At 36.5% G+C, this 27,457-nt stretch overlaps 1 protein-coding gene across 6 annotated transcripts in view; it reads left to right on the top strand.

Annotated features, from left to right (window-relative positions):
- HECW2 (HECT, C2 and WW domain containing E3 ubiquitin protein ligase 2) overlaps nucleotides 1-27,457 on the top strand; it is a 335,844-nt gene that overhangs the window by 49,968 nt on the left and 258,419 nt on the right. For 4 of the 6 annotated variants that reach the window (XM_019741308.2, XM_074339576.1, XM_019741306.2 and 1 more), the window contains exon 2: nucleotides 10,867-10,979. The exons of the other annotated variants lie outside the window; for them this stretch is intronic. The gene's annotated coding sequence lies outside the window, so the exon portion shown is untranslated. The remainder of the gene's footprint in view (nucleotides 1-10,866; nucleotides 10,980-27,457) is intronic. 6 annotated transcript variants of the gene reach the window in all.

Genomic DNA, 27,457 nt, shown 5'->3' with positions numbered 1-27,457 from the left:
GTGGAATATAAAAAACAAAATAAACAAACAACACAGAAACACAAACTCACAGATACAGAGAACATTTTGACGGTTGCCAGATAGGAGGCGGGTTGGGGGGATAGGTGAAAAAGGTGAAGGGATTAAGAAGTACAACTTGCCCGTTATAAAAATAATCATGGGGCTATAAAATACAGCATGGGGAGTATAGTCAATAATATTGTAATAACTGTGTATAGTCTCAGATGGTTATTAGATTTATTAGGGTTCACATGTCTGATCACTATGTTGTACACCTGAAACTAATATAATAATGTTGTATGTCAACTGTAATTGAAACATTTAAAAAATAGCTGGATGTTACAATTTATACACACTACTTTCCATATGTCTGATCTCATTTAGTTCAGAACACAAAGCTAGAACTTTTTATCAGGCGCATCTTATCAGTAAACGCAAATAAAATCAAAATTCTGGGAATAGTGTGCAATAGTAAATCAGGGAGCAGTCATGAAGAAACCAAAGCAAATCCCTAGCCCAGCTGATAGCTCATGATCAATACCAAATAGCAGATGCATTGGGTTGGATTGTTCATGGCAATGAGGATATAAATTATATATAGTAACCATTTCTCAGAAGGCTAGTATATTTTAGCCCCAAGCAAAATTTGGTTTCTTGTTCTTTATACAAAGCAAGAATAGAAGAAATTGTCAAGCTTTTGTCTTAGGCAGTTAATTAAATTCTGTAATCTAGTGTTGACCTCATACAATTTTATAGTGAGGTAAGCTGAGCCAGAAAAAAGTCAGCCTAGTTTAAGGTGACAGTAACAGAGCTACTTGCCTAATTAAGCGCATTACAAATGGAAAATCAAGAATGAAATTACATCTATATACTCCTTTTCTGGTGCCCTGGACAAGGATACATATGATTTTGCTGAGATTAAGAAATAGGAGCTTTTCCATCTATAGCCTGCAGAATGAAGGGGGAAAGTAGGAGGGTGGAAAGGGAAGTGAGATACAAGGTAAGAAAAAAAAAACGATGAGTTCTCTCCTGGCTGCTGTGATTCAAAATAATTTAAAGGGTGAGGTGGTTGAGACGTCTTCATATTATGGAAATGGGTCTACAGTGTCCCACATTAATGATAGCCATCAGTGTGATAGAAATAACATTAGAAGTAGATGGTGGTCATTGGTTACTAATTCCCAACCAATACAAAGATCTTTCTTACAGTTTCTCTACACAGAGTCAGGTAACCTTGGTTTGAACATTTTCACAACATTATAATTTATTTGTTTACCAAAAGATCAGTTGCCTAATCCCTGGTTTCCAGGAAGAATGAAAACATACCAGCTAAGCATCTGTCTTCAAACAAATACAGTTAAGATGCAACTGACGTTCTTTTTTTCCTCTGGTTTTACTGAGGTATTATCGACATACATCACTGCTTAAGTTTAAGATGTACAACATAATGCTTTGCCTTGCATATATTGTGAAATGATTATTGCAATAAGTTTAGTTAACATCCATCATTTCATACAGATGCAATAAAAAGATAAAGTTTTTGTACAATGGAATATTAGCTACAAAGAAAATGTAATGTTACCATTTGTGACAACATGGATGGACCTAGAGGGTATTACGGTATTTTGCCATGTATGATGCGCACACCCATTTTTGGCCCAAACTTTCAGGGAAAATATCTTTTGTTTTAATGTTTTAATTCAATATTGTATTTGTTCACATTTAGGTACTTGTTTTATGTATTATAAAGGAGTTTTAGCATGTATTTTTTAACATATTATGGCACAAGGAATTTTATGTAACAAATAATTACAAAATCCAAGAACAGATAGAAGGTATAAGAAATATTCTGTACCAGTAACAAATTCACGATGTTTACGCATCAAAGAAGGCCAAAAACTCTTTGTTGTTGTAAGTTCGTCATAAGTTCAGCAAAACCGATGATCGTATTCCAGGGTATTATTTTGCACACAGATATTTATTGTTATTGATTTCTAGAGTTACACTTTAAACTCATAAGCATAAATAAAAGAATTAAAAACATTTATATAGATATGGAATTAGTACTACCCATGTATAATGCGCATCCTTATTTTTCCCTCACAAATTTGGGCAAAAAAATGCGCATTATACATGGCAAAATATGGTATGCTAAGTGAGAAAATAAAATTTCTGGTGATGAGAACTCTTAGGATTTACTCCCTTAACAGCTGTCCTATATATCATACAGCAATGTTAACTATAGTCATTATGCTGTACATTGTATCCCTAGTACTTTGTCTTGTAACTGGAAGTTTGTACCTTTTGACCATCTTTCTCCAATTCCCCTCCCCCACCCCTCACCTCTGTTAAGCACAAATGTGATCTAAAGAGAGCAGGTCTGCTCAGTTCCACTCAAATGTTGCCATTTGTAAATAAAAATTCATAGTTGCCAGATCTTCTGATCTTTTTATAAAGAATCTTGATTTATTATATGAAATCTGATTTCTGAGTGTTGACATGTAAGTAAAAATTAAATAAACATAAGAAGTACTGTGTAGGCCAACATTGTAAGATCAAGCAAAACAGGTCTGTAACTGGGATTTGTTTCCACAGATTCATTTGTATGTAGGTCTCAACAACTGCCTTAGTTAGGGTATGCTGCTATAACAAAGAAATCCAATAATACAGTAGTCAGACGAACAGAGATGTGTGTTTGTCATGTGACATTTCCACCGTGAATGGATCAGGTGGCCAGACATCATTGTGCTTCACAGGCTTCAGGTACTTTCCAGATTGTTGTTCCACCATCCGCAAGTGTAGTGTTGTTCATCTCTGTGTGGTTTAAGTTGGATAATCATATTTGGATTCCAGTCCTCCTAAAGAGGGAAAGAGAGTGCGGATGAGGCATGCTTACTGTCTTAAGGCCCTGACCATATAGTCATAACAACTATTAGTATTCATTGGTATTTTTTTCCAGCATACTTCCCTATTAATTTCTTTATCCTTATAGACTTTTGAGCCTGGCGCAATGGGTTATTCTTTCTGTTGGACAGATAGAGAAATGCTTTTCAAGTAGGTTGGGACTTGCCTAAGATCAGAAAGAGAATTAGTGTCAGGACTAGAATCTACCTTGACTCCCTCATAATAATAATAAAATGCCTTTAAATGAATTTATAGTAACTTATTTGCATTTCTGTCACCAAAAAAATTTAGTCACTTACCAAATTGGGAAGGGAGACAGCAACGTATTTTTTCCTCCAGGATATGTTTTCATATTCCCCTTCCAATATATCATTCTTGATTGCTCCTAGCCTCACTTGGGAATCCACAAAAGCCAACAGCTCTTTGAGTACCAGGATGAACTACTCAAGATGGTTTTCTCTCTCAGCACTAGAGCATTCTTTTTGTCCTAAATGTTAGTTTAATTATGTTTAAGAACATTGATTTCTTATGGTGTGGTTTATACATGTGGTTAAAACCCTAAACCTCATTCAGTCTCAGTTCCTGAGAAAGCTATTAGAGAATCTCATGACCAGAATTCCTGTCATTAGTCAAATCACTTTTACTTTTGGATAACCACAACTTCCTGCACAGATAGGTAAAATGTTACTAGATTGTTTTGGAGGCATTTCACTAATACATATCAGCGAAAACCCCTCTTACCTTTGTACTCAAGCCTTTGAATGAACGATTAAGTAGTGAATTTGGAGTTCTGGAGAATGAAAAGTTATAAGGATGTGGAATTCTCTCTCCTCTGGCTTTTATTAGAGTTAGGAAAAGAACCAGGCATGACCACACAATTGTGACTGCTCTGATGAAGAATGAGCAGAACAATGAAGCAGTGATGTGTTGACAATGCCTTGGATGTGCACAATAGAAAAGCCTGTTTTTGTTTTGTTTTGTTTTGCTTTTTGAATGAGCATCATGTTCTGGTCGATGGGGCCGGGATTATAATGCCAGGAGACTAGGGTTCTAGTCTTGGTGCTTCTGCCATTGATTCTCAACACTGACTTTGAAAACCTATTAGCTTTTGGTTGCTTCAAGCAGCAAGCCATTTTTAAATGTGGGAGGTGGAGTGTGTTCTACCTTCCCTGTAGAGAACGGGATGGTAGAAATGTTGCTTTTCTGTAATTTGTGTACTTAAAAAAATAGTATGTTCGACTCTGTTTTCCGTTAATTAGTCAATTTTCTATAATGTAGGCACCAGTGTTAATAATGAATTAATTGCGTGGTAAATGCATCACACGAAAATTCTCATGTTTCCAAATTTTAGTATTTCAACATTTAAAAAGTACAAGGATAAAGATTCCTTAATCTTTGGTGCATAGATTGAGTAGAGTTTCTTTCCTCTCAATGCTCCATTTTCCTCTTCTATTATAGAAAATGAGTCCCACAGCAAGGGCTTAGTAGATATTGATGATGGAAGTGATGGCCGTTGTACTGGGGCTGGTATCTTTGATTAATGTGCACCTGTAATTTCAGGAGATCATTAAGACCATCACTTAATATGCCAAATTCTTCCCTCAATAAAAATGATATACACTTTTAACTATATCTCTTTAAATGATTCAATTGCATCCATATGTCTGTAAGCTTTCTTTATGCATTAATTTACATGACTGCTTGTAAAATTTTAACCAGGACATAAAAATCACTTAATGTTTCTTGAAAATTTACACTGAAATATTTGTAGGAGAGGATTATAAACCTCTCTAGGGGCTTGAAATATGGTTCAAAGTGTTCTGTTGCAAGTTTCTTTGAAATTCATTATTTTTAATATTCATGCAGATGTTGTATTCTACTTTATAATACATCTTTTGTTTTAACATAAGAACACTGATTTTAATTACTCAACATTGGTTAAAATTTGACACTTCAAGGTTTTCCTGCCATTTGCCGCGCTTTCAGCATTGCCTCAAACCCCGAGTGAGCTCCCAAGTTTGGCAAGTACAACTTACGTCATATACAGTAGCTGGATTAAAATGACATCCTAATATTCATATGTAAGTTTGTGAAACACTGTGAAGAAAGTATTTTATAATTATCTCTGTTAGAAGTTTCCTGGTAAAATCAGTTATGAGTTAGCAACTAATGGTAGGTTTTGCTTTTTGGTACTCACTTCACAATACTGAGGAAATAAAAGGGAGACAGTGCAGGATAGGATAAACTGTTTTGAAGTGACAGCTTTTAGTCTCTTTCTGGTCCCCCCATTTTCTAGCTTTGTGAGCTTGGACCAGTTGTTAATACTTACCTACCAGAGAACTTCGATTCTTCATATGTAAAATGGAATGATAATACCTACTCTATTAGATTGTGGCGAAGATGAAATGAAAGAATGCTTTTCTGTTTGTCTGAACCCTCCCAGTGTGTTCACATGCCACACGGCCATTGGGTTTTGGTAGGGATATGAGCAATGCTAAGGACTGGGAAGCTTGTCCCTAGCTTTCCTCACATACTTTCTTCTGTATATCCTAAAACCACACTGTTTTATGTTTAAGCTAGCGTTCTCTGTTCACAGTGAATTTTTCTGGCCTTATCAATAATTTTGTCTTATATATAGTGGATTATTACTCATGTATTTCCTCCTGTGAGACTGAATATTAGACTTAATTAGATTGAATTCCCTCGGACCTACCTGTCTCCATGTTAACTATTCTGCATAACCATGGGACATTGATACATGTTCGTCATTAAAAGCTACAGTGGAAAAACTGAGTATTGTATTACAAACTGACCTAAGCCCTTCTACTTATGAACAATGATTAGACTCCTTTGTTTAGGTAAACACCTCTAAACTCCAATAGTTAGGAGTAATTTTCTTACTGGGGTCTGATGAAAGCAAGTTTCAGACTTCATTCTGTCACTCATAAACCTGTTTGTGAGGGAGAAGGTACGAAACAGTCATACAGCCCGTTCTGTAAGCTCTAAGTTCCCAGCAATCTGTCCTTTCAGGTGCTCCTTAGGGGCACATTACACGATAGGTTTTCCTGGGGCAGTTGCAACAATATTCAACAGAAAGACTTCGTTAACTATCTAGGGTTGGGTAGACAGGAGCCCATTGGAACAGCGACCCTACGCCCGGCCTTTAAAGTGCCAGTCAATGTCACAGTCTGTGTGCTCACAATAGTTTTATTTTTTGGTAATCATTTAAGATTTACAGGATAATTGCAAAGATAATACAAAGTTTTCATATACTACTTTCCCTATTTCCCCTTTTATAAGCCTTGTGTATTACCATGGTATATTTGTCAAAACTAAGAAATCAATATAGGCCCATTAGTATTAGCTACACTCCAGATTTCCCCCACTAATATCCTTTTTCAGTTCTATAATCCAATGCAGCATACCACATTGCCTTTAGTCATTCGATTTTTGTTCATGGAAGAGATCAGTTTGCACATCTTAAACACCACTAATTTTGCCAAGGAAAACTTGTCTCTAACATCTACAACTCCTAGGCTCAGAACCACCCATGTTGATTGGGGAGAGAAGTGGCTGCTTCTGGGGGTGTGGTTTTCGAGTTGGTGTCAGCTGACCGCCATAAGAGTGTGCAGTCCCAATTAAGGGGAAGAGAAAACCTAATACACATATACCTATTGCTCTGCTGTGGCATTTTGAAAAAAATTTCAGGTAATATAACACTTGGGTTATGTTCAACTTTAGTTTAAGTATGTGCTATATAGATTATTGCTGAAAGGAAATCCTTAGTTCTTTTTAAAAAATTTATAGCATTCTCCACCCTAATTATAAAAAGCAGCACATTTGTTTACTTGTAAGACACACAGAAAATATAGAAAAACACAAAAGTAAAGGTGCCTCATTCACATAATTCCCATCATGGTAATTTTCTGGCTTAAACATTAATTTTTCCCTTGAATCTAATTACCCCTGTGACCTCGAGAAACAAGGCAAAGGTCAGAAACACTGTAGTATGTGAATCTGAATCTGTCTTTCCCTAAGTGTTTCGGGAAGTTTTTGCCTTTTTGCCATCAGGGGTTGTCTGGACTGATCTCAAGAGTTGAGTGGTAAGGAGACAAAAATGTTTCCTAGCATAAATTACTACTTTTGCTCAAGCAGTTTATAATGGAATTTTATACCTCTGTATTTGCAAAAAATAAGAAAGTATGCCAATGTTCCTCAGAATATAGACTAACATGCTAATGTCATAGCTGAAGCAAGCTGCCAATGCTCTTTTCTGTTTATTTTTGGTTTATTTCTGTATTTGTTTCTGTATTTATTTCTGTATTTATTTATTTATGTAGAGTTGTTAAGTTACTGATGTGTAACTGTGGGAGACAGTGAAGACAATGGCTTTGCATGTCTGCTGTACTGGTGAACCTATGGAAGTGGAATGGGTGGCAGAGAAAAGTCAGTTTCACATGAGATGGGGAGTGTCAGTCCTGACTCCACCACCTTCTCAGGGTTTGAGATTGGACATTGACATGCTACTTAGCCTCTCCCTGCCTTGTTTCCTCCCCTGTAACACAGATATTAAATACATCAGAGGTCTGAAGTTTACATTAAATGAGATGGTATACATAAAGCACTTAAATACATGGGAGCTATTATTAATATTAAGTGTATTTTCCGTTGTGTTTTATTTTTTTAATGATGTAAATTGAATCAATTCTTGTCCTGATGCAGACTTCTGTTGAGCTTCCTCTGTGTGCTATGATATGGACGTGGTGTTAGGGATACAGAAAAATGACAGTTTTCTCATGTAATGCTAACCTTGCAGTACCCCTAGTTTTGCCTTTGTATATCTTCCTTGTTCTGGAATATTCTTTCATAGCATTCTTTGTTTCTTCCATTGCTCCTATCATACTTTGTAATCATGTACTTATTTATGTGCTTACTGATTTACTACCAAACTGTAGGCTCTATGCTGGGCCAGATCTCTGCTGTGTTCATCACCGAATTCTCAACCCCTTCTATCCTACGTGGCATACGTTAGGCACATAGTTGCTGGATAAATGAAATGAAGGTATTGGTATAGTAGGCTTAGGGTAGGTCGTGAAATTCATTTGCACCTCTGCAGTGTACAGTGCAGCAGTCAATTTTAATTTAAAGTTCATTCCTGTTTCAATTATTCCAGAAAATGAGTGGAAATATTGATTGGTGTTTTGATAAGTTTATTAATTACATTTTTGGTGCTTGTGGTTTCATATTTAGGAATGTAATATTTCATAATTCCAAAAATTATTTACTGTACCTATATTATCAGTCAGATTACAAAGTCTCATTTTTAGAGATTTTCAAGACAGTATGGGAGAAGTTCTTACTACTAATTGCTTTTTGTTATAATGCTGAGGGGAAAATAAGTCACCATTAAATTAGTCTCATACTAATTAAAACTGCAGTGCTGCACAATAATAAGAACTGCTTGTCCATAAGCTCTTTTGGGCTTTCGATCACACCATTAAACAAATAGATGGATGAGTAAGAAAAAATAATACTGTGATCCCCATATTTGTGGAAAATGACAACTAAAATCCTCCTTTTTAAAGTCAATATCTTTATGAAGTATAACAGTTAAGGAACATTTTTAAAGAAAATCTAACAAGACTTTTAAACCATTTTTATTTTTTTTTATATTTGAACCAGAAGCTTATTTAAACATTTAATAATTTATTTTTATTCCGACTTTGGTAGAAACATTTTTTACAGAGTAATAATTGTGGTTATTTGAAAGCTTAAGATGAACATATTCATAAAAAGAAATCCTGTAGGAAATAATGGAGTGCTCTTCAGAGGGGGGCCAAATGGAGGAGGAATGACAGAAACAAGAGTGCTCATCCCCAACTAAGATTTTGGGGAACACGGGGATAGAAGGCAAAGAGGCAGAAAGTTGGAGGTGCATTCTAGGATAATTTGCATATCCTGAGAACTGTTAGTGGGGCGCCAGGATAGAGGACTTAAATCTGCTATGGAACAAAAAATACTGTTCTTTCTTATTATACCCCCACCTACTCATCCTCCACACAACCCTCCACACACACTGATGCTTTTTATAATCCATGAATTTTGAAAATCAAACACTTCATAGGCCTCAGCTGCAGTGAGAATCAGTAGCTTTCTTTTGCAGGATATTCAATTGTGATCTTGAAGGAAATGTTTACTGGTTTAGATTTATAATTTGTATTTTAGCTGTACCACTGGGAAGGGTAGAAATATAAACTTGTTTGTCTTGAATATACTCAGAGACTGATGGACCCATCCTTCTATATTTGACACAGGGCGACTTATTACCTGTTCTTTTCTTCCCTCTGTAGTTGTAGTAAAGGAGTAGAAAACAGGTTACAAAAAGTAGCTCAGAAGATTTAACAGAAGAAAAGTAAAGTAACGTATTTATGTCTCCTTCCATAGTTTCTGAAATCAGTACTCTACTAGAATAAGTTGCAGAGGGATAAAATTATCTGCTTGTTTAAAGTAGTCTGTTTTTTCCCCCAACATAAATTGTATAAATGGTGTAAGCAGGTTTTAAAATATACTAGTATATTATAAAATTTCCTGGGACAGTTTAAAACAATGAATCTTGGTTTCCAGAACTTATTAGAGTCAAAGAAGAATGTTAATGTCACAGGAGAAAAGTAGCTGGATGAATGTTTTGGTGGATAACTCTGAAACCATTTAACCATTGCCTGGTGGTGGAAGGAATGGGTTAATTCTTCTTACTTATAGTTCCACTGGGGGAAGAAGACTCCTCTTAGAGTGAGATATCCTTTCTTTTAATCATGACTCTTCAGTTAGGTTTAATGTTTAGGTAAGTTTTAGAGTTGGTTATTTGGAATTTAAAATGCATCTTTCCCATAATGTTTTAATTCAGGGATAGAGATGCAGTACAATGTAGTGAAAAGAGCCAAGGACCTGCAAATAGATTTGGAGTTAGATGTTGCCTTTCCTCTAAGCTAGGGTTTCTCAACCTTACCAGTATCAATCAACATTTTGGACCAGTTAATGATTTGTCATGGGGAGTTGTGTTTTGTGTTCATTGTAGGATGTTTAACAGTATCCCTGGCTTCTGCTCGGTAGATAACAGTAGCAGTCACCTCAGTTATGACAATAAAAAATGTCCCGAGACATTGCCAAATGTCCCGTGGTGTGTGTGTGTGGGCAATCATCCCAGAATAAGAATCACTGCTCTAAATGTATGATCTCTAAAGACCTTGGTCATATTATATAACACCCCTCAGCCTGCTTTTCTCTCTATAAGTTGGGTGTTACTTACTTCAAAAGAGATAATGAATGGTGTTCAATGTGGTTTGTACTCTCTCTACTTGTGTCTCTATTTATATGTGTGTATATATTATATTTAATGTACACACACCTAAATAGATTTCCCAATGTTGAGCCATTCTTTTATTTCTGGAATAAAACCTGATCGATCATGATATGTTGTTCTTTAAAATGGTTTCTATATTAGATTTTCTAATATTATATTAAAATTTTTGTATACCTAGGGTCATAAGTGAGCTTGGCCTGTAGCACTGTTTCTCAAAATATGGTCCGTATGCCAGTTCCAAGTACTGGAAGAATTAACTCTTAGGTAGTATGCAGATACATATTTTTTGACAAATGATACTGGTTTTCCATTTATGATAGTGATATAAATTTATCTTTTAGAGTAGCCAATCAATTAAATTTAACATTAATTAAATACATTTATATGTACTATATGTGGTATCTGGATATGTCAAAAATTATGAAGGTTGTACCAGAATGAATGACAGGTTTGGGAAATATTGGCCTATAAAATAGGTGTGTGTGTGTGTACACGCACTCACGTGCTGTGGGCTAGAGCAAAGGGTGGAGGTGGGAGGAGAGCCATATATATATATATATATATGAGTCCTGTATACGCATCCTGTCTGGTTTGTTTTGCAGATTCTGTGAACCTCCTAAATGATCAGAAGCTTTCCATATAGAGATTATTAGTTCTTCAAAGGCTTGATGGAACTTACTTATAAAGCCATCGGGACCCATTTTATTTTTTAGAGGTAGGTTTTTTTCTAAATGACTTTTCTAATTTCTACCATACTTATTGGTCTGTGTAGTATTTTCACTTCTCCTGGGTCTTTTTTGACCTACAAAGCCTTTTGTAAAGTACACGTCAGATCATGTTACCTCTTTGCTCTACTCCCCACAGTACTTGAAAAAGCCAAGTACGTTCTAGTCCCTTTCTGCTTTAGGCCCACATTGTTCTGCCCTTCCCTGACCACTGCACGGAAAGCCGAAATCCCTTCCTTATCTCTCCCCACTAACCAAACCCATCTTTATTTTTCTTCATAGCATTATCACCATATGACAAGCTATATATTAATAATTATTTCTGTCCTTCAACCCTGCTCTGACCCTCCCTACAATGGGAGGGATGTCATCTGTTTTGTTGACTGTGGTAGCCCCAGTGCTTGGCATATAGAAGGTCATCGGTAATGTTTTTGTTGAATGAATTAATACATTGATATTTTCTTAGAAAATTATCCATGTGGGTTAGAGTTTCAAATTTATTGGCATAAACCTGTACCGTTCTCTTAATACTGAAATTAGCCATTGTATCCCCTTTCTCGCTTAAGTTATTGTTGCTTATTTGTGTTTTTCTTCGTTTTAAAAAATCAGAGTAGTCTGTGATTTGTCTGCTCTATTGCTCTTTTAAAAGTACTGTCTTTAATCAACCTAGTTTCTTTGTTTTCTCTTTCATTAATTACTGTTTTTATTATTATGAATTCTTTGTTTCTGCTGTCTTGGGGTTTAAAAATTGTTTTAAAATTTATTTTAAACCATAAAGTATGGTTATTAATATAAGATTTTATTCTGTTATTGGGGATCAACCCTTAACAGGCTGTTTAAGGCATGAAGTGGCCAAATACTGATACATAAGACTCTCTAGAGTCAGCCTTTCATCAGGCAGGAAACTAATGCAGTGGGAGGAGAGTAACTTCGGAGTTTCACCGGTACACGTAGTACTCTGGTGTGTTCACACATTTTCTAGGTTTGTGGTCTTGAGTATTTTGCTTAATCTCTCTGTGCTCAGTGGATAAAAATGTGGATAATAATAATGGTTGAAAAGTTTTGTGAAGAGTAAATGAGAAAATACATGTGAAAAGAACAGTTCATGAACATGGAAGGTATGTTCAAAAATTCCTTCCCCAGTATTTGAGGGCATGATACATAAGCTTTGAATATATACCTTCTGTCCCAAAGAACTCACAAGTAAACAAATAATTCAAGTCAAATAAAAGAGATATGTCGGGAAAAAAAGAGAAAGAACTTGAATTCTTGTGAGGGTGAGGGCTGCTGTGGAGGAGGAGGGGGAGAATTATATTATAGATGTAAGTGTAACATAGAATGTAACAATGAGAAGGTTTATGGACCCATGTGCTGGCATGGACCTGTAAGCATTTCCCCGAAGCCCATAGAATTTGCCTGGTGGGTAGATAGATAGAGGAAGAGGAAGGAGAGGTAACTGCTGTTGTGATCACATGAGATAACCTCCCTGCCAGGAGTTTCTGGCTTGAGGGACTGAGAAGAGAATTAGTTAGGTAGAAGCATCCATCAGGTGAGCTCAGGAGAACCTGTACTGCATCTCTATGATTGGGAATGGGCATACCAGAGTCCTGTTACCACTGGTTAGCCAGGTATTGTATGGCCTCTGCCATTAATGAATAAAGCAAGCATGGGATGCTCTCAAATTAGAAGCATCTGTGATTGATTTGACAGTGAGAGTCTCTGGGTTGGTGGTCCCTGCTGTAGAAGGGCTCATGAAGAGTGGAGCAAAGCCTGTGGTGGGGAAAGTACATTCTAAAAAAAATTCTGTAATTAAAAAAAAAATTATTCTGTTCTTGAGTAAGAGTTTTATTGTTCCCCGGTAGAAAGCAGTGGGAAAACAACAACAATCAACAACATGTGCCTCATTTCTGTTATTTAATTTTTTAACTCACTGTAAGATTGCCTTTTCTATGACTTCCCTAAACTCAACATTATGCTTTCAGATAACTTATTATATGTAATTTGTTGTTCATTATACACTTAAGGAACCTATGTAATAATGTTTATTACCAATTATTATATGGAAGTAATTCCAAAGTTCCAGTTATTTTTAAGTGACTTCCAAATTCCCAAGTCTGGTAAATTGCTGAATCAGAATTTCTGTTAGTGAATTCAATTCTATTGCTATTACACCCATAATTAAATTTGCATATGTGTCTATATGTCTGTTTATTTCTTTGCATGTTCTTAGGATAAAGAAAGAATCAAATGATAAATGTTTAATGTTATAGATAACAACTTAGTTATCATGAAGTATGCATATGTGGCTACTGTCCTTTTAAATCAATTTATTCTAAAGGTCAATATATTGATAATGTATTTTTTTTGACATTCAGTATTATTTTATATTAATTTCAGGTGTACAGCATAGGGGTTTGACATTTATATAATTTAAGAAGTGATCTCCCTAACTAGTTCGGTATCCACCTAGCACTATATATAGTTATTACCATATCATTTGGTGGGGTGGGGTCCCAGGTGAGTCAACAGGGCAGAGCAGTGAAGCTCACCAGGCCAATCAGAATCAGATTTGGCCTGTGGGGGTGGGCTCAACATAGGAAAGATGGTGTTCGCCTGCCATCAGCACAGGAAACAGCCCCCTCCCCAAGAAAATGCTGACTGTCCTCCAGTCAGTCCTTCCCCTGAAGCCACACATCTCAGTCTGCACCCCATATGTCTCGAGGCCCCCTGAATCACAATCCCTCTGCTGGAGCTGAAGGTGAGTGCCTGCGAGCGATTGAGTCTGTCTGTGTGAGGGCATCCATCTTGTTTAAGAGGATGCTGGGTTTCCTGCAGGCTTGCATCCCACCAAAACAGTCAGAATCCCCATTGTTTTTCAAAGTCAGATGTTGTGGGAGCTCCTCTTCCCAGGACCAGTACTCTGGGCTGGGGAGTCTGGAGTGGGGGGTCTCCTCTTGGGGGAACCTCTGTGGCCGAGGAGTCCCTCCTGATTCTCAACCACCACAGAGAGGTTTGGGGCCTGTTCTGCGTCTCTACCCCTCCTACCAGTCTGGATGTGTCTTCTTCTTTATATTTTTAGTTATAAGACTGCTGTTTGGTTAGACTTCAGTTAGTTCTTCAGGTTGATTGTTCTATAATTTAGTTGTAATTTTAGTGTGTTCATGGAAGGGAATAGGCACAGTGTTTATCTGCCATCTTGGATCTCTCCCCCAAATTGTGTAATTTAATAAACAACTTTTTAAACACTACTTATATTGGTAATTTTTGCACTTGTGTTTCTGTCCCTCTGAACTGGGCTGGACCAGCCTTGAGTAGATGCTTAATAAATACCAGTTTCCTTCCACCTCCCTTCTTATTTCCCTTCTTTCCACCTGATTCTTCTGGGCTGTGTACTCAACTCACCTGTTACAGGGAAAAAACTATCCTGCCACAGCAGAGTACTGGGCCTCTGCCTCTTTCCTTCTCTCTGCTGCTGTTGACCGTCTGGGTGGAGAAACACGAGAGTGGGGAGGGTGGTGGGGATCAGGTGGTGGCATCAGGATAGTATGTTTTTTACCCTTGCTCCTGACTCCTTCCTCTGACTCCTCTTTCCCCCTTTCTTTCAATGTGGCTCTTGACTGATACTGAAAAATCTAATCTCATGCCTCTATACTTTGTGAACACACTGCTGTCCTTAGAACTAGACAAGAGGCCCTTCCTCGGGCCCTCCTCCCCGACCCCTGTCTCAATAGGGCAAGGAGTCCACATGGTGAGGCAATGTATCCATCTGGAGCTTGTGCCTTGCTTTCTGGAATACCCTCTGGGCACTCTCAGTACTGGATTTCCTGCCCCAAAGCCCCAAGCCTGCTTCTGGGGCCTGCTTGGGCCTCTCTGGAGGTGTTCCTATTGAGGACAGACAGGGATACAAAGCTAGTGTTCATACCCTTAGGCCCAAGGAGTGTCTAAGAGGCAGCTATTTGTAGGAAGTGTGAATAAAACACGAAGCGCTAGATCGGGTGCCCATAAGTACGCACAGGTAAAGTCCTTCGTAGTATTTACGTGGATCTGGGAGTAGAAAGAGAAGGGTGCCTGGCACCTCTGGCACCCCACATTTTGGCTAGAATTCTCAATTCAGACTTGGCCTTTCAGGCCATTTTTAAGGTCAAGGTAGGAGAATAGGCCAGATTTATTAGCTTAACTTATAGCCTTTAAATATTTAGACATATGGAGGTGAGCCTCTGTTTGGACTCTTGCCCGAACCTTGCAAATGTTAGCAGTGGACCAACATAAGAGCTGCTCTCCATTGCCTGTTGGTGTTGGAATGATCAAGGCTGGGTAAGAGCAGGCCTCTTCCCACCCAACATAAGCTCCACTGGGCAGAGACCATCACTACTTCTGCTCACCATTGTTCCTTAGAACAATGCCTGGCACACACTTGTTGAATGCAAGGAGGAATAGTCATGGGATCTGAGCAGCAGTGGAATGGAGGGAATTATTCAGCAGTAGAGGGAAAGAGAGGGTGAGTACCCTTAGCGACTCCACTGGGGTGCAATTATGTGTAATAGATTAAGAATTAGCTGTTCTGGGATGTACTCCAGTATCCATTTTCTTCTTGGATCATACAAGTGTGAAAAGTTTTGTATCATTTAGGGACCCTCAGATATGTGAATATGATATGTTTCTATTTGACCTAGTATCTGTAGCATATTTTCTCTCTGAGGGAAGGGAACTCCATAATAGTATCCTGATTCACATTTTTACCACAAATACCCATTATAGGATTGTATGTAATTCATTTAGCTTGTAAGAAATAAGGGAAGGAAGGAAAGGAGGAGCAAAACAAATAGATAAACAAAACCCTGGACCACCAGAGTTGGTTAAATGAAGACAAATCAGTAGAAAATAAAATATAAAAAACATTGTTATTATTGATCACTGAGACTAAATTTCTAAGCAAAACGGGAGCATGATGTTTTCTATTTTTTCATATAAGTCCTTGTACTAGTTTGAAAGCATTTTCAAAATAAACAAAACTATCTATGGGAGTTAGATTCAAGGAAAGACAAGGTTTTCTTAGTGAGGAACCCTTCACTGAGTGTGACTTGAGAGATTAAGTTAGCTTGTAATTGAAATCATTTTGGGGGCTGGGGGAGTGCTAGAAGAGAATGTGAAATGGGATTCATCCTTTATCATGGCGTTTTTTTGGAGTGGGGGAATGTACAGAGCTGAAGTTTAGTAAAATGTTATATACTGATCTTGTTTCTGGCTTTGGAAAATTATACAACTTTTTCTATCCAATGCTCAAGAGAAGTGTAAGCATTCATATTTCCAAATCAGAAGATATCATTTTCCTCTTTAATTAGAAGTAAGCCTAAGTCACTTCATGTTTTGATCTATAATAGGACTTGTGAGCTTAGATATTGAGTCTTCTACATTTTAAAGGAGTATTTAAAAAATCAAAAGCAGTAGAAACTCTGTGCTCTATGAATATAACTGCAAAACACGTGGACTTAGCCTATAAGCACTAATTTGAGAACTGGTAGTTTGCTCCTAAAAAAATGATTTCTCTTTTTTTGTCAGTTTCTGTAATTATGGCATCTCTTCCAATTGTGTCTTTAATACCATGCAAAATTTGAGAGTTTCCCAGTAAAGAAAACATTTAAAAATATTAGTCACCTTATGTAACTTACAATTTAAAATGTTATTCTCATATATTATAGTTTCATAAGAGACAGATAAAGAAAATGTGTTTCTGCCTCTACTAGCAGATTATTTTTATTACATGAAAATTCTGTGTATTATTACTTTAACTTCTGAAAAGAACCACCGTCTGGACAAGGATTAAATTAAGTAGGTGATTTCATTCTGTTATTATTAAGTCATTTTATCTTTCTTCCTTATCCCTCTTTACCTTTTCATTCCAAAGAGAAAAGTCTTTACTTTTGGAACTGGTTTAGCCTAGCCAACTAGGGAAGGAAAATTAGGGATGTCCTCGCTGTTGGAAATTTGCCCTCTCTCTTTGGACATCGTGTCCCTCAAGCCAACCCTCCCTTGACCTTGGTTTTTGGTATTGAGTTTTAGGTAGGTGACTGCCCTGTTGGCAGAGAAAGGGTGGAAGACAAAAAGTAGTAGCAGCAGGGGAAATGTGGACAAGAAATGGAGATGTGGAGCGGACAGTGGCTGCCCTTAAATCCAATATAGTCTAGGTAAGTCATTTCCAATGCTATGCTGAGACAATGTTTTTGTGAGTTTGGAAAAACATGGGCAATACACTGAGTTTTTATTAAAGCTGATGTTATTCAACTTAAGGAATTAAATGGTAAAGTAAAATGGCATTAATTGTGCTAGTTTTTCTTTCTCTTAAATAACTTTGACAAATTAAAAAGTTACTCTATGTTAGTCTAAAATGTTTTCGGAATTTTACTGTTCTGTGAGACCCAAAAGTCTACCATTCACTTTTGGTCCTTTTTCCTAGCAGTGGGGATTGTGTTTATGAAAATTGTTGGAAATGCATACATCTTTTAATAGTGGAAGATTTTATATATGTAAGTATGTATGTATATATTTTATGTATTTATGTATTAAGGAGATCAAACTCATACTAATGCCTGTGTTGTCTTTAGGTCGTGGGAGGGGGGGACTGTGCTCTGAGTTTGCTTTATATTGAGTTATATCGTGTTGTATGCTGGTCTTTTTTTTCTAAAAGTTGATATTCAGAGTGCTGGATCTTAGTCAAAAACCTTGAAGAAAGGAAGTTCTATAGTTCTTTAGAGTGTTTTCACATGTATTATGTCATTTAATTCTCACAACTTGGCATCATAGAGATAGCATTATTCACTTGAGAATTTCAGTTATGAGCAAGGAGTTTACTTTTTTTGAGGAGGTATATTTTTATTTTTTGAGGAGGTATGTTTTTAGGGATGCTTAATGTTGGAACAAAATACATAGTAGAACTTGAAATAAAATGGAATCTTAGACTCATTATTCCAACTCATTATCATATCATGTGCTCATTATCATATGCTTACAGAAAAGAGTAGAGATGTAATACACAAGTGAAGTTTATTATTAACAAAGTCAAGTCTCTGAATGGGCCTGGAACACAATCCTTAACTCAGAATGATTAAGAACAATGAAGTTAAAATAAATAAAACCCACGTGGAAAAGAACTTCCTGGAAGTCCTCGAGTTCTTTAGGGAGATTTTGGAGGTTTGGTCAATATGTATGTTTAATGTTTAAAGCACTTTTTTTATATTTAATTTTTGTCCTAAAAAAAAATGCATGCATATTCATATGTTGCTGAGTCCAAGAATGAGAAGCAAGCCACAGAATTCAATGTAATATGAACATTTACATAGTTAAGGACTCTAAATTTCTCAAGTCTTTTCAGGGTCCCCTTGCTTTGAAATTGTCACATGCAAAAAGCATTACTTCCATTTTTTTTGGTCAAGTGTGTTTACATTAGCAAACTAGCGTTGATCTAAAAAAAATTAAGATTGCTTGATGCTGGCAAAGGTCTAGTGAAACTAGTACTTTTATATCCTGCAGTAAGAATGAATTTAATCTCTTTTGGAATGCAGTTTGTCAGTACATCATATGAACTTTAAATATGTGACCTTTCAAAATCCTACTTGTGGATTCCTCTTCTAAGAAATAATCAGAAATACATACAAACCTTTATGCGTAAATATGTTCACCATAATATTCATAAAAATAAAAAAGAATCTTGGCCTATTTCCAAAAAAGTGGGAATGGTTAGAAAAGTATGTAGTCATGCGATAAGATATTTTCATAGCTTCTAAAATGACACATGCTGAGAATTTTTAATTAAATGAAAAAGGAAACACTTATGCTAGGATATTAAGTGGAAAAAAAACAGGTTGTAATATTTATTCAACTTCTGATTTTCAGGAGTGACAGTAGCTCTTGACCTTTCAAGATGCCTTTACCTTCCTGGTTAGTGGGTCCATTATCATTGACTAATAGTAGCTTTGTAAGTCATTCAGTCAATAACCATTCATTTCCCATTTACTCTGCTAGATATTAAGCTGCACCCTGAGATGCAAAGAGCCGAAAATCTCCAGTATCTGAGTGCAAACTTGATATTTATTCATAAGTGTTTAATAGTAAGCAGTTGCGTTTTAGTTAAATGTCACAGCCTGGATTTCTTTCTTGTGTGGAAGGCTTTCTTTGCTTTAGGAATAAAGGTGGGTCAAAGCAAAGTGCTGCAGAAAAGAAGCCAGGAAATCCAGCTTACTTTAGGAAATCCTAAGGGGACAGTTTGGTCTGAACATTTTCAGCATGCATATTTGAGGGGAATCTATAGATTCTAGAATTGGCAGTAAGCTTCTAATGTTGCATCCACGTTTCTCCCTCCTTTGGGCTCTAAGCCAGTCTGGTTTGCATTAGTCTGGGCTATCAATGGGGAGTCTGTCACCCTCACTTAACTGAGAATTCCTAAAAGGCAGGTACCAAGGCTCATTCATCTTTTAGTGCAATTCCCCCAGCCTTGCATAGTGCTGGCATGTGGTAGGCACTCAATAAATGCTCGGAAAAAATGAATTATTGCTATATTTATAGTTAACAATTGCTGTGATATAGAATGGATGGAGAAAAACTGGGTTAAGATTTGAGTAACAAAAAACATGGCCGCCTCACTGCCATCACTCTTTCAGCAGTGAACTTCTGGGAAGAATATTTACTTTGATTTACAGGCCAGTGAGCTTATATAGTATTTCATACCTACTATCTCACAAAGATTTAACAGATTTGAGACTAGTTGTAAAGCAACCTAAGCTCCTTAGAAGAAAAGTGCTATGCAAATCTGAATTGGAAATTTGATTATTTTTAACTTCAGTGGGAATTCATTGACAAATGAAGAGTGAGAAAGGGCTCAAGATTTGGAGAAAAACATGCTATAAAAAGAATATAAGTATGATCATTATAAGAAATGCTTGAGATTAGTCATACTGATAGAATATAAACATATGAGAATTAATATACATATGTATTATGCTTGGGGTGCCAAAAAATGTATACACATGACTTGTATTCATTTTTTTCTTAATATCTTTTTTTATTAGTTTCAGGTGTACAAAATAATGCAATAGACATTTCAGCCCTCACAAAGTGATAGCCCCCTCCCCCAATCTATTGCCCCTCTGACATAGTACATATCTATTACAATTCCATTGACTTCATTCCCTATGCTGTACTCCATATCCCGTGACTTTGTATATATGTTAAATTATAGTTGACCTACAATATTATTCAGCTTCAGGTTCAGGTGTACAGTGCAGTGGTTAAGCATGTACACCACCCATGAAGTGGTCTCCCTAATCAGAAATGTGCCCATCTGACACCATACAAAATCTTTACAACTTTATTGATTATATTCCCCAAACTGTCTTTCATATCTCTGTGGCAATATAGTAGTTACCAATTTATGCTGTCTAATCCCTTCCCCTTCTCTCTCATCCCCAACTCCATCCCTTCTAGCAAACATCAGTTTTTCCTGTATATCTCTGAGACTATTTCTGTTTACTTTGTTCATTTATTCAGTTCTTTAGATTCCACATATAAGTGAGATCATATGGTATTTGTCTTTCTCTGACTGACTTATTTCACTTAGCATAATGTTCTCTAGGTCCATCCATATCGTTGTAAATAATACGATTTGATTCTTCTTTATAGTATAGAAAGATTTCATTCTTCTTTATTGTATAAATGTACCACAGTTTCTTAATCTAGTCATCTACCGATGAGCATTTCAGTTGTTTCCAAGTTTTGGCTATAGTAAATAGTGCTGCAATAAACATAGGAGTACATATATTTTTTCTAATTAGCATCTTGGATTTCTCTAGATAGATACCTAAGAGTGGAATTCCTGGGTCATAAGGTAGTTCCATTTCCAGTTTTTTGAGATATCTCCATACTGATTTCCGTAATGGCTTCACCAATCTGCAACCCCACCAACAGTGCACCAGGGTTCCGTTTTCTCCACAACCCGCCAGCACTTATAGTTTGTTGATTTATTGATGATAGCCATTCTGACTGGAGTGAGGTGGTGTCTCATTGTGGTTTTTATTTGCATTTCTCTAATGGTTAGTGAGGTTGAGCATTTTTGCTTATGTCTGTTGGTCATCTGTATGTCCTCTTTAGGGAAATGTCTCTTCGTATCCTCCGCCCATTTTTTTAATTGGGTTGCTTATTTTTTTGGTGTTGAGCTGAATGAGTGTTTTATAAATTTTGATATTAACCCCTTATCAGATGTATCATTGACAAATATTTTCTCCCATTTAATAGGATGCCTTTTTGTTTTATTGACGGTGTCCTTTGCTTTGAAAAAATGTTTTGGTTTGATGTAATCCCATGTTTATTTTTTTCTTTTACTTCCCTTGCCCAAGGGGATATAGCAGTAAAAATATTACTCAGGGTAATGTCTGTAAATTTACTCCCTATAGTTTCTTCTAGGAGTTTTATGGTTTTGGGTCTTACATTTAAGTCTTTAATTCATTTTGAATTTGTTCTCATATATGGCATAAGGAGGTGGTCCAGTTTCATTTTTTTGCATGTATCTGTCCAGTTTTCCCACTTATTAAATAGACTGTCTTTACCCCAATGTAAATTCTTGCTTCCATTGTCATAGATTAAATGACCATATATGAATGGATTTATTTCTGGGCTCTCTATTCTGTTCCATTGATATATGTGTCTGTTTTTATGCCAGTACCTACTATTTTGATTACTGTAGCCTTGTAGTATGATTTGATGTCGGGTAGCACAATGCCTCCCACTTTGTTCTTATTTCTCAAGATTGCCGTGGCTATTTGGGGTCTTTTATGGTTCCATGTAAATTTTAGGATTGTATGTTCTATTTCTGAGAAAAATGTCATTGGTAGTTTGATAGGAATTGCGTTGAATCTATATGTTGCCTTTGGTAGTATTGATATTTTAACTATATTGATTCTTCCTATCCATGAACATGGTATGTGTTTCCATTTATTTGTATCTTCTTTGATTTCTCTCTTCAGTGTCTTGTAATTTTCTGAGTACAAGTCTTTCACTTTCGTTAAATTATTCCTAGGTATTTTATTGTTTTTGAAGCAATTGTAAATGGGATTGATTTCTTGATTTCTCCTTCTGATAGTTTATTATTGGTATGTACAAATGCAACTGATTTCTGAATACTAATTTATTATCCTGCTACTTTACTAAATTTGTTTATCAGTTCTAATAGTTTTTTCGGTGGAGTCTTTGGGGTTCTCTCTCTGTATAGTATCATGTCGTCTGCATATAGAGAAATTTTACTTCCTCCTTTCCAATTTGGATGTCTTTTATTTCTTTTCTTGTCTGATTGCTGTGGCTAGAACTTTTAGAACTATGTTAAATAAAAGTAGTGAAAGTGGACAGCCTTGTCTTGTTCCTGATCTTAAGGGGAAAGGATTTAGCCTTTCCCCATTGAGTAAGATATTAGCTATGGATTTATCATAAATGGCTTTTATTATGTTGAGATATGATCCTTCTAGTCCTACTTTGCTAAGAGTTTTTATCATAAATGGCTGCTGGATTTTGTCAAATGCTTTTTCTTTATCTATTGATATGTTCATATGATTTTCATTTTTCATTTTGTTAATATGTTGTATCATGTTAATTGATTTGTGGTTATTGAACCAACCTTGCATACCAGGAATGAATCCCACTTGATCATGGTGTATGATCTTTTTAATATGCTGCTGAATCTGGTTTGTTAGTATTTTGTTGAGGAATTTTGCGTCTATGTTCATTAGGGATATCGTCCTGTAGTTTCTTTTTTTTGTAATGTCTTTGTCTGTTTTTGGGATCAGAGTAATAGTGGCCTTGTAAAATGTGCTTGGGAGCCTTCCCTCTTTCTGGATTTTTAGGCATAGTTTGAGGAGAATAGGTGTCAATTCTTTTTTGAATGTTTTATAAAATTTACCTATGAAGCCATCTGGTCCAGGACTTTTGCTTGCTGGGAGCTTGTGGATTACTGATTCAATTTCTTTGGTAGTGATCAGTCTGTTCAGAGTTTCTGTTTCTTCTTGATTCAGTCTTGGAAGATTGTATGCTTCTAGAAATGTATCAATTTCTTCCAGACTGTCAAATTTGTTGGCATATAGTTGCTCGTAGTATTTTCTTAAAACTTTCTGTATTTCTGTGGTCTATATTCATCTTTTGTTATCAGTGTATGTTGAGTATTACAATTTTAATACAATTTTTCCTTTCTTAAAATATGTATACATTTTTTGGCACCTTCTGTATGTACATATATATGGGAAAAATCAATCAATGTTTCTCATGTCAGCACCAGTGTATTGCATCTGTGCCTGGCATCACTGGAACTCATAGTTTGGAAAGATGCTTCAGCTTATACCATTCCTGTTGGGTAACAAAGCAACACTCACGCTTGCTGACCATGATGTACCATTGTCTCTGGAACATTCTGTGATGATCTGCATGTTTGGAATTATGGAATGTTACTGTCAAACATAAACATTTGCTTTTCTTTATTTACTTTGCAACATTTTGGACTATGTTAAAAAGTTTTTCTTAAGAGATTTTATTTTAAGCATTTTATTTTTATTTTAAACATTGAGTGGTGGTGCATACTATTTAAAATCAGAATTTTATTTTAAGCTTGAAAATTTGAATTTCCACCCAAATTCAGACATTTTCCCCACCTATTTGAAAAAAATCTCTTCATGAAGTTTTCTCTTAGTCCTGTTAATATTATATTCATCTTAAGTGAAATCTTATGAAATCTAATCTGGAATTATAGTGCATTTATTCCTTGTAATTATTATCTTTACCTTACAAGCCCATTATATGTAATATTTTATCATTTCCTTTTTAATTTACTTCTGTATGTATGCATTTTTATGCATTGGATATTTAAATTAATGTTTATTGAATGCTTACTATGTGTATGCACTGAGTTTTGTGCTATACCCAAGTATCATCTCATTTAATATTCACACGGAACTACACAAGGTTAGATGTTATTTTGACTTTAAAAGTCATGGTCATTGTAGAAAAATAGGAAAATCTTGAAGGGGAAAAATAAAACAAATTCATTAGCAATCCAACCATTTAGAGAGAACATTTTGGAGAAATTAATTTTATTCCCTTTTCTCCTTATGTTTATGTGGACACAAGTATGCTTTATGTGGCATGTGTGTATATGTATATTTTCCATGATAAAATTAGGATGTTGATGTATATGTTGTTTTGAAACATGCTTTCTATTATTTTAACCATGTATGTAGGATTGAACATTTTCCCACGCAATTACATATTTTTTCCTAACATTATTTTTATAATTTCCCGGGCTTATTGTAAATGGAATAAAGCTCACTGTCATTCAGTCAATTCAGAAATATAAAGAAATAGAATCACTATTTTGTGTCTAGGCTTTGAGACTTTTTAAATTTCCTATTCTTGATCTCCTTGAAAAGAGCTATTTACAGTATGTGGGTGGAAATATTTGTCAGAATTAGGATCTGACATTCCTTAACTCTTACTGGTGTTTATTGTAAGAGGGGAATTGAGTATTTTCTTGTTTTGGCTGTAAGAGGAATTTGATCCTGTTCCCTATAATGTGCCTTTGAAAAATAGGCTTGTGAGAGACTCCTTGGAGAATATGAGCAAACTGACTTACATGTGTGTAGATCTATTTCTTAATGTAACAGTGATAATATTATTGAATACTTGTCAATCTAGAATATGCCCATGCATGGTCCCATTTTAAAAATGAAATATAGTAAATGAGTTTTCAAAATCATCATTGTCTTTGAAATTATCTCATTTATTACTTTCTAGTTTTAGGACCTTTTTAAAAAACAACAAAAAAATACAAGACAAATAAAGACCTAAGGCTTCTTCACATTCTCTAGCCAGCTAATTTAAGAATACAAGTGTCTAGTAAAACATAAGGAGTCCTGTTAAAGCTGGTACATTTTGGATAGATGTCATTGATACTGTACTCCTGCGAATACTGCCTAGTATTGATCTAAATAGTATTGCTGCTTTTATGGGAAAATGTTATAACAGCATCAAAATATTTGAGGCACGCATTGATGGTCAGTACTACAGTTTTGAAATGATTAAATTCATCCAATATTTGGCCCCTGTCTTAGAAGACATCTGTATCAAAGTCAAGTTGTTTGAGAAGGCATTGCCTGGTGTGGGATGTAATGTAAGGCAGTTATCTGTGGGACCCTTCTGAAGGTGCTGTGACTGAATAGGCCAAGTCATTTCCCTGGAAAGTGGGGTTTGGTTCTACTTTAAGGCTTAAATCTCAACATCAACATCAACATATTGGAACCTCAGTAAGCAGGGTCAGGATAGGGTTAAATTTTTTCCAGGAATCAACAAGGGGCCATTTTTCATGAGCTAGCCTGAGTGTTATCAGCCAGAAATCAGTGATGTAGTGATAATTACCCATCTTTCATGGCAGCACTTTGGCAATAATAGTATTTTATTTAAATCTTTTGTTTGAGGATTTAATATTAACCTTACTTTCCTAATAAGGGAATGAGTAGAGGAAGTGCCGCTTAAATTTCTCTGAGCTTATATTTGGAATCACACGGATAAGGGGTGGACACTGAGCATTTCTATTTTTGTCTAATAGTTCCTTCCCTTGGATGCTGGGTCCCAGTCTTTGTTACCAGGTTAAATATCATTCCATTCATTAAGCCTCTCTAAAAACAGAGCAGAGGATGCAGTAATAATTAAAGGTGCTTCATCCCACACGTCTCCTGCCCATTTCTGTCCCTTCTAGGGGAAGGCTGCCACACGCACCCTGGGTCCTGAGAGGGTGCTCACTGTTGCTGCTGATTTTATCTTTTCTGTTAGGAACGCTTATGTGTGCAATGTTGGCAGAGTGCATGGCCTTGAGGGTTTTCTAAAATCATAGTTTGTCTCTGAGCCCAAGGGTATTGCATCTGTAGCTTATGATGATAGGAAGCTTGGCCACCCTCTCTGTACCCTGACATAATGGAGAGCTCTGTCTAACAGATCAGTTCTGCTGCCAATGTTAAAATTGGGAAACATGCAAGCAGCTCAGTGGGGAGGCTATGGAGAGCTACAAAAATGCCACTGAGTTTGCCTGCAGAAATGTGCGATCCCGTTTGAGGTCGTAGTATGGCTTCCAGAGCATTTTCTCACTTTCTGAATTGCTCTTTGCCTTTTTATTAAGTCCTTCCTTCCTCTCTCCCTTTCTCCTCCCTCCTCCCTCCCTCCCTCCCTCCCTCCCTCCCTCCCTCCCTCCCTCCCTCCCTCCCTCCCTCTCCTTTTTTCTCACTCTCAACATAATAAAAGGCCACAGGAACTGGGGCCTTGGCTGGATTCTGCCCTCCAAAAGAAGTCAACCATCATAGGAACCGCAGTGCCAGAATCTGGATCTAGAATACCACCACACCCTTTACAAAATCCACAGGAATCACCATGTTTCTGACACTATTTGTGAAATAGGTGGGGAAATTATAGATGCTATATTTGGTATTGGTAAGGGATAGGAATAGTGTGGTGTAATGAAAGAGCTAATTCTGAATTGATTCAGGGGTTTATCTTTCTGTGTTTTGAGAATTTCTACTTTTTACTTATTTTATGAGTCTTGCATTTTCTCCATTTTTCTAAGTATCTTCTTTCCTCAAACTTTTGATCACATTTTTTCTTCTTAAAACTCATTTTTAATTTCTTAAATTAATAGTTTTTACAACCTCAACTTTTATGGTGATATCTCCTGATTTTCCTTGTCATCTCTCTGGCTAGTTCCCGTCCTAGTCTCTTTCCCAGACACATCTTCCCCAGTCCCCTGTTACGTACTGATGTTCTTTCCTCTCCTGTAGTTGGCCTGATCTTTTTCTCTTTCTGGTTTCAACTATGTGCTCTGGTCCCAACTCAAAATTTCTCTAAGCTATACCTTTCTGGAGATCTCCACTGCAGGGCTTCACAGGTATCTCACACTCCACATGCCCTGAATGGAACTCATCATTTTCCTACGTTTTCTCTTTTCCAATTGCTCTCTCTTGTGATTCTGCTCTTCAGAAAACTGGGCTTTGTCTGGACCCTTTCTCCACTCAGTAACCACACCCAATCAATTACTTTCAAGCCCTGTTGGCTTCCTCCTTAATAACTGGTGACTCTGTCCTCCCCCATGCCTCACTGTCCCCAAGCTGAGTCACACCTTTAGCCTTACAGTCCTGCAATAGAACCTGTAATAGAACTGGTCATGTCACCCACCCAAAGTCTAGCCAGGGAACTGTTTGCCACATTGCATATGTAACGTTTGTGCTTGCATCCTTCAGTGGCTTCCATAGTTTTCAAGATGAAGTTGAAACTCTTGAGGGCATATTCAAAGGCCTCTGTGATTTGGCTTCTTCATGCCTCATCAGCCTCCTGGTTGCTGTTTTGCCATATGCTTCCCCCATCCTCAAAACACATTCACACACACACTGCACACTCACAG

Source organism: Rhinolophus sinicus, linkage group LG01 (genome assembly GCF_036562045.2).
Source record: "Rhinolophus sinicus isolate RSC01 linkage group LG01, ASM3656204v1, whole genome shotgun sequence".
NCBI lineage: Eukaryota > Metazoa > Chordata > Mammalia > Chiroptera > Rhinolophidae > Rhinolophus > Rhinolophus sinicus.
The sequence above is the reverse complement of the archived record's forward strand: the minus strand, read 5'-3'. Positions and strand labels throughout refer to the sequence as shown.